The 9,026-nt window shown below is 40.1% G+C and overlaps 1 long non-coding RNA gene across 1 annotated transcript; it reads left to right on the plus strand.

Annotated features, from left to right (window-relative positions):
• The first annotated feature begins 2,652 nt into the window (after positions 1–2,652).
• LOC135556705 (uncharacterized) lies at positions 2,653–6,805 on the plus strand. Its single transcript, XR_010458047.1, has 3 exons — positions 2,653–2,674; positions 2,880–2,941; positions 6,441–6,805. It is a non-coding gene; the product is annotated as an uncharacterized LOC135556705 (long non-coding RNA).
• Positions 6,806–9,026: the final 2,221 nt, after the last annotated feature.

Here is a 9,026-nt window from a genome sequence, read left to right on the forward strand (position 1 = left end):
CCATGAAAAGAGACTGGTGCACAGAGCTTGTTATAGCTGTATGACTGCTTTGTCGTGTTTAGAGGGCTGGTGTGTAATAGAGATATGACCTTTTCTGCATCGACTTGCAAAAGTACATTCCTCCCTGGGGTCGGCTAGGAGGACACAGGAGCTTTTTCATTTCCTGGGCCTGAGAGGTAGCTAAAGTAAATAAGACTCCGTACACACACATTGGAATTGCAGAAAGTTGATTCGCACTAAATTGTTTTCAATTCTCACTAATCTTGCTCAGTATAAATAACGCCTTTATTGTGTGTGTGCATACTGCAAATAAATTCATTACAAATCCTAAAATGTGATTTTCTGGATTTTTTTCCCTCATTTTGTCTTTCATAGTTGAAGTGTACCTATGATGAAAATTACAGGCCTCTCTCATCTTTTTAGGTGGGAGAACTTGCACAATTGGTGGCTGACTAAATACTTTTTTGCCCCACTGTACATGATGAAAAAGAGCACCACCAACTCATGATCAACTCAGAGAGGTGCCAGTTTAGAATAGAGACAATCAACCCCGGTGTCCCCGCTCAGGGATAATGACATAACAGGAGACATACTCAAGTCAGTCATTTTTGCCTTAAAACACACACACACAGCATTGAACAGTAGATAGCGATGGTGATAATGGTAAAGGTGTAGTAGAAGTGGTTGTGATAGTGGTATTATATTGATAAGAAAGCGTAAGAATACACATGCTGTAGTGATTACTAAAGCAGTGTAGACTTGTATACTAATGTATTAGCAGCAATGTACATAAGGTGCTATACAACGAGCAAAGCAATGGAACATAGCCGCTAATAAGGTGATTAGCATAGCATACACAGTTGATAAGAAAGGACAAATAATCAATAGCAGTGCAATTGTAACTGGTGTGAAATGGCTAGCTATTTAGCGGTGCATGCAAGTAGCGTTTGAATCGGTGACGTCACACATTCTGAGAACTTGAAGTAGTTGTTCCCCTTGCTCTGCAAGGGCTGCAGCTTTTGTGGAGCATTAGGTAACGATGCTTCGTGGGATGCGGTTGTTGATGTGTTCAGAGGGTCCCTGGTTCGAGCCCAGGTTGGGGCAAGATTAGGGATATAAGCAATACAATTACACAATGTTAACAGTAAACAGTAGATAAATACCAATACATAGAGTTGAAAGTGCAGTACGCAGCTAATAGCAAAGGCACACAAAGCTGCAGTAATAATATTTAACAGACACTCTTATCCAAAGCGACATACAGACGTGTGCATAAAATGTACAAATGGGTTGTCCCGGGAATCAAATCCACTACCCTGGTGTAACAAGCGCCATGCTCTATAAAGGACCACAGTAAGTAAGCACTATACAATACACACTATTTACAAAGGTGAGTTGGCATTCTAACAATGCTAGCCTGTAATTAACATGAGTTGACTGGTGCCCAATATCGGGGGCCAAACTTGATTTTTTTAATGTATTTATAAAAAAACAATTATTGATTAAAGCAAACACTATACAGTACATCTGACTGCATCAAATAAGGTATCATTCGATAGACCTGTCCTGTGCTTCAAGTTAGTGAACTTGCTACACCCAACTGTACTACATAGCAAAATGACATCACCGTCCATGTTAAAGTTTATTTTGCTCATGAGATCTAAATGTCTCTATATAGACTTCCACATTACTGTCTTAAACCCTTACGTTTGGTACCAATGTTTTCATCTTGAGCAGGGGATTATTAAAAAAACTACTTTCGGCACTGTAGGTCCTGACAGCAGCTTACCAGACCTGAAAGCTAAAAATACAATACATTTTTTTAATAGATATGTGTGTGTTTGTCTGATTTAGACACAGATTATATCAAACAAAAAGGCTGATCAATACATGTCTTTGGTGTATTGTTTGTCCGTGTCCAACAGAAGGTGCCACACCACAGTCAAATTCATGTAAGTAGAACATGTAAGGGTCCCATGTGGTTCAGGTGGTAGAGCATGGTGCTTGCAACGCCAGGGTTATGGGTTCGATTACTATGGGGGACCAGTATGAAAAAATATTAAAATGTATGCACAGGATAAGACTGCTAAAATAAAATAAAATATGAAAATACAACATGTAGGAGTAGTACTGCAATTTGCAGATTTTCTTTTACCATTGCTCATAATTTCACGACACATTTGAACAGTATAAGACAAGTAAACCTTGTGCTGTCATGCAGCCTCTGTTTGAAACAACAGTCGGAAAGGATTCACAGGGTGAAAAGACAAGTTCATTCACAAATTACATTTTCATAAACAAAATGATGTGATTCAAAAGAGTTTGTAAAGCAAAAATAATATTTGTATGATATATTTGAGCCTGTGCTATTGTAGCAGTGTGATGTTGTTCCCCTAGATTATGCACTAAGTTGCACACAAGGACCATTTCAAATAGGCCAGGTCAGCAGGGGATGTTAATAATTTGATAATAATAATAATTCAGAGTTTTTTTAAATTTAATTACAGCTGCATAGCTAATGTTATTCTTTGGTGTACAAACACTTTTTCATATCAATATTGTACATACATGTGATTGTAAAAGTTTTGTATATTTTGGTTTGGCCCATCACGGGTTATCTGATATTTCCGTACCCCCTTATTGTTCTCTTTTGCCGGACCTTCGGCATAGCAAGGTATGTTGTCCTTGGCTCCGAAATTGTTTAATATAAAACCGTCGTAATGTTACACAATATACTGTTATGCTACCATAAGTTTGTTACAATGTGGACAATATAAAGATTTATGTTAACAAGTTTCACCAAGCTCGCTAACTAGGGTACCTATGTTAACTTGTGAGTTCTTGGGACAGTGTTTGTGAGTGTCCATGTGCTTGCGCAGGTGCCAGAGAGCTGTGACTGCGCCAAGGGCTAAAGTATTGTGTGTTGTTTCTTCGTGTGCAGGTATGTCTTTTATTTTGTCCAAATTATGTTCTATATGATTTTACTTGTATTGTATGGTGTGCTGTTGAATGTGTGCACGCAGCACCTGTTATTTTTTTTTGACGGTCTCTTTTGCCTGACCTTCGGCATAGCAAGGTGCCAGAGAGCTGTGACTGCGCCAAGGGCTAAAGTACTGTGTGTTGTTACTTCGTGTGCAGGGCAAATAAAAATAATTCAACTAGCAGACCTCCAGTTGTGTCAGCGTCCTAATTAAAAGTACACAACGCAGAACGAACCACGCTACACTATGACAATTAAGTAAGTCTGACATGGAAGTGAGGAACCGCTGCGACTCTTTGTAGTCTTTTAGTGGTTCTGGAGGCAGAGGCCCGTTTAACTCCAATAACATCCTATGTTATGGGGATACCACATGAAATGACTGAAAACTCTAAGATCATTAATGTAATGGGTAAACTAATAGAACCCGCTAACAATTTGCAAAGCACAAAAGAGGGCCATATCAATAGTTTACTGGCACACGTAATTATAACACAATAATAACGAAAATATTTGCTAATTACACAAACATTGCAAGCATGACATGGTTGGCTGGAATAGGGCTCTTATATGTCATGCAATAGGACAACACCATGTTGGGGAAAAGTGTCCAGTTTATAGTCCAGTGTTGTACTCTTTGGCTGAAATATAATCCACCTGTCTGAAGATCTTGGCCTGTGGCCAGGTGGGCCAGGTCAAAGGTGGCGACGGACAGGTCAAGAGTTCCAATGAGAGGTCACTGGGGAGACCTGCCCCATGGCAGGCCATCTCATAGAGATGGAAAGAGGCCTCATCATTGTATCTGTGCCATTGTGGTGTCTGTGACAGCATGGGCAGCACCATTGAGGCAGAATTAGTCCATTTTCTTCTTCACGATTGGCTGATCCCTCCTGATGACAGGGACAACAGGAGGGATCAGCTAATGAAGTTGTATGTCCCACCCAGTTGACTACATTAAAATGATGGATGTCCTCAATGGCTCTGTCTATGCTAAAACGGCCTTTTGGCCACTAGAAGCCTCTATTTTTGTATTTGTATTTATTAGGGATCCCATTACCCGCTGCCAAGGCCACACTCCTGAACAGTAGTCTAGGTGTGACAACTAGGGCATGTAGGACCTGCCTTGTTGATAGTGTTGTTAAGAAGGCAGAGTAGCACTTTATTATGGACAGACTTCTCCCTATCTTAGCTATCTTGTATCAATATGTTTTGACCATGACAATGTCATATTTTTTAAAAGTATTGTTACCTTTATTTAACTAGGCAAGTCAGTTCAGAACAATGACATCCTAGGAACAGTGGGTTGACTGCCTGTTCAGGGGCAGAATGATAGATTTGCACATTGTCAGCTCAGTGATTTGAACTTGCAACCATTTTGGATTACAAGTCCAACGCTCTAACCATGAGGCTACCCTGCTGCCGCTCAGGGTTACTCCAAGCAGTTTAGTTACCTCAACTTGCTAAATTTCCACATTATTCATTATGAGATGTAGTTGAAGTTTAGGGTTTACTGAAGGATTTGTCCCAAATACAGTGCTTTTAGTTTTAGAAATATGTTGGACTAGTTTCTTCCTTGCTACCCATTCTGAAACGAACTGCAGCTCTTTGTTAAGTGTTGCAGTCTTTTCAGTCGCTGTAGTAACCGATGTGTATAGTGTTGAGTAATTTGCATACATTGACCCAGTGGCATGTCGTTAGTAAAGATTGAAAAAAGCAAGGGGCCTAAACAGCTACCCTGGGGAATTCCTGATTCTACCTGGATTATGTTTGAGAGACTTCAATTTAAGAACACCCTCTCTGTTCTGTTAGATAAGTTACTCTTTATCCACATTATATTTTGATCCAAAGCCATGGATGAGTGAGTCACTCAGCATTATTATTATTATTATTATTATATTATTATTATAGCATTACGTTTTGTCACCAAAGCCCCATATACCACCCACCATTGCGACCTGTACGCTCTCGTTGGCTGGCCCTCGCTTTATACTCGTCGCCAAACCCACTGGCTCCATGTCATCTACAAGATCCTGCAAGGTAAAGTCCCCCCTTATCTCAGCTCGCTGGTCACCATAGCATCTCCCACCTGTAGCACACGCTCCAGCAGGTATATCTCTCTAGTCACCCCCAAAACCAATTCTTTCTTTGGCCGCCTCTCCTTCCAGTTCTCTGCTGCCAATGACTGGAACGAACTACAAAAATCTCTGAAACTGGAAACACTTATCTCCCTCACTAGCTTTAAGCACCAACTGTCAGAGCAGCTCACAGATTACTGCACCTGTACATAGCCCACCTATATTTTAGCCCAAACAACTACCTCTTTCCCTACTGTATTTAATTAATTTATTTATTTTGCTCCTTTGCACCCCATTATTTTTTATTTCTACTTTGCACATTCTTCCATTGCAAATCTACCATTCCAGTGTTTTACTTGCTATATTGTATTTACTTTGCCACCATGGCTATCACTCTTTCACACTGTGGTAAATAAAGCCAGTTTGCTATTTATAATTAATTATGCGGGTTTTTAGAAGGAGAGAAACCAAAAGCCCACGTGCCTATTTTTTTGAAAATCGCCAGTCCACATGTCAAGTGTAATCAACTCCGGGACCACCCGTCAGCAATTTACCACAATCTGCCACCTCATCACAAATGGACGCGGCATAAGCTCAAAACTTTTAATTGAGGAACCACTGTAAGTCAGAAGGATCTGTGTAGGGGCAGGACGTGTGCCGCTTTCCAGATCTTATGGATAACACAAGAAACAATTGTCAAGTTAAAAATACAGGTTAAAGATTCAACATTTAGTAGAGCAGAGAGCTGTAGTAAGAAGGGATCAAGTGAATCAGCCCCTATGGATTTTTTACATCGATCTTTAGCAAGGCACTTAGTACATCATAGACATAAAATGGTTGGAATGAAAATTAAGAATGTGTGTCTAGGAGTACAGTATATCATTCTCTACAATATGTTTCAAGTTGAATAAAAGACTCCCTCTAGTGGAATTAGAGGAATTTTCAGAAACAATTATTTTCAAATAGGTGGCCAGCTGAGGCATAATGTTTATTAACCAAATGAGTCCCACTGTGACGCTGGCGCGTTTTGGACTTCTAACCCCTTAAAACATTGTGTCTTTGAGCCACACACGTCTGTGTGATTAACGGGGGCTGAGCTAGAGCGATGTTTGTGAGACAAGGGCGTATCCCGAAAGGGCCCTGGGCAGGGACTTTTTACAAAAATGTCTGTTAGAGTCTGGTTTGAGCTACAAATTATTAAATGCTATCTATGAATCACTGAGACTCTCACGAACACAGACGTAATATGATGCTCACAAGCTACACAAGAGCCATTAGAAGGTAAGGGGTTCATGTTCTGTTATAATCTCCACCCGGTACAGCCAGAAGAGGACTGGCCACCCCACATATACTCTCTCTAATTCTCTCTTTCTTTCTCTCTCTCTGAGGACCTGAGCCCTAGGACCATGCCCCAGAACTACCTGACATGATGACTCCTCACTGTCCCCAGTCCACCTGGCCGTGCAGCTGCTCCAGTTTCAACTGTTCTGCCTTATTATTATTTGACCATGCTGGTCATTTATGAACATTTGAACATCTTGGCCATGTTCTGTTATAATCTCCACCCCACATAGCCTGGTTCCTCTCTAGGTTTCTTCCTAGGTTTTGGCCTTTCTAGGGAGTTTTTCCTAGCCACCGTGCTTCTACACCTGCATTGCTTGCTGTTTGGGGTTTTAGGCTGGCTTTCTGTACAGCACTTTGAGATATCAGCTGATGTACGAATGGCTATATAAATAAATTTGATTTGATTTGATTTGATTCTTCTACATACAAGATCATAGAAAATCCCAGGACATCGTGTTTATAATAAGCTCACATAGTCGCTGCCACAAACTACAAACTCAACACAGTTGTCACTGACAAGTTGGATATTAATTTCCCAGGAAGTAAACCATATCTGTACTTACAGCATTCATATAAATTAATTTTTATCAGGTTTTGCTTTTGCGGACCTTGTGAATGCAACTATTTATGTAAAAAAAAAAATGTTAAACACGTCATTGTGAGGCTAATTATAAGGGCTGGACAATCAGATAAATGGAAAGCCTATTTTAGCTGGCGTCTCGAGGCTGATAGTGTTAACAGCACCACACATTTATATTTAGTCTATTATGGGAACGGAGGCTGTAATAACCTTCTGGAGCAATAAGGGGGGTGGAGTTTTGTTTCAAAGATTTGACCACTTTCCAGAAGTTAGCTGGATTTAAATGACTCAGATACATAATTCAATAAGTACTGTATGTCGATTTTGCTTTTCTAACCAGAGTTAGACCTTTATTTCTCAAATGTCTGAAGGATGGCAGTCAGACGTAGAATCAGTCAATCTTGCCTTAGCCCAAGCTACATTTCTTTGCCGCTAAGCTAACTTTGCTATGTTGAGAAGTTTTGAAGTTGAGGACTCTACTCCCCTCCTGTGTGACTCACAATCTCATTATGGTCAGACAATTCAGTTCTAGGTATAAGCTGAAAGCTGACAGTAACAGCAGCTAGCTAGGATAATTTGGGATAGCTGTGGCTGGCTAGCCTATCAAGCAAAATTATAGTTCTCTGTCAAATCACAGTTATGCCAAGATAGCAAAAACCAATGTGTTTCATGACACTCGTTCTACAACACTTTGCTATGAAAGTACCTTGCAACTTAGTTTCAAAGTTTCATCATGTCATGTATAGACATGTTGCCGTGGAAACCAACTGCAAGTTGAATGCTCCAGTCTTCAGTCAGCTCAGCTGTCCTACAAACCAATATTCTAATTCTATAACTTGCTAGTTTCATCCGCTGTTACATGTATATCTTTCCCAGGGGCCAAATCCCAGAACTACTAATATCCCTACAGGTGTAGGCTACATGTGGACATTGCACAAACGTTGCCCAGCTTGAGTGTACATTTATCAAACACAAAAAATTGATGGGTGTGTTTGTGTTACAAAAAAAAAATCTGCTGTAAATATATATATATATATGTGCTTAAAGACAATATGCTGTTTATTATCTATGCATAGTCATTTTACCCCGACCTACAAATTGCCGCAACTAGCCTGTACCCCTGCACATTGACTCGGTACCGGTACACCCTGTATATAGCATCGTTATTGTTATGTGATTTTATTTTTAAAAATACATTAGTTTATTTATTAAATATTTTCTTAACTCTATTTCATGAACTACATTGTTGGTTAAGGGCTTGCAAGTAAGAATTTCACAGTTTTATTTGTATTTTATTTCACCTTTATTTAACCAGGTAGGCTAGTTTAGAACAAGTTCTCATTTACAACTACGACCAGACCAAGATAAAGCAAAGCAGTTTGACACATAAAACAACACAGATACACATGGAATAAACAAACATATAGCCAATAATACAGTAGAAAAAAATATATATATACAGTGTGTGCAAATGAGGTAAGATAAAGGAGGTAAGGCAATGGTGGCGAGGTAATTACGATATAGCAATTAAACACTGGAGTGATAAATGTACAGAAGATGAATGTGAAAGTAGAGATAATGGGGTGCAAAAGAGCAAAATAAATAAATAAATACAGTATGGGGATGATGTAGTTGGATGGTCTATGTACAGGTGCAATGATCTGTGAGCTGCTCTGACAGCTGGTGCTTGAAGTTAGTGAGGGAGATGAGAGTCTCCAGCTTCAGCGATTTTTGCATCTCGTTCCAGTCATTGGCAGCAGAGAACTGAAAAGAAAGGCCAAAGTAGGAATTAGCTTTGGTGGTGACCAGTGAAATATACCTGCTGGAGCGGGTGCTGTGGGTGGGTGCTGCTATGTTGAACAGTGACCTGAGATAAGGCTTTACCTAGCAAAGACTTGTAGATGACCTGGAGCCAGTGGGTTTGGCGACGAGTATGAAGCGAGGGCCAGCCTATGAGAGCGTACAGGTCACAGTGGTGGGTAGTATATGGGGCTTTGGATTTGAACCAGGGTGTCTCTAGTGACACCTCTAGCACTGAGATGCAGTGATG

Source organism: Oncorhynchus masou, chromosome 1 (genome assembly GCF_036934945.1).
Source record: "Oncorhynchus masou masou isolate Uvic2021 chromosome 1, UVic_Omas_1.1, whole genome shotgun sequence".
NCBI classification, from domain to species: domain Eukaryota; kingdom Metazoa; phylum Chordata; class Actinopteri; order Salmoniformes; family Salmonidae; genus Oncorhynchus; species Oncorhynchus masou.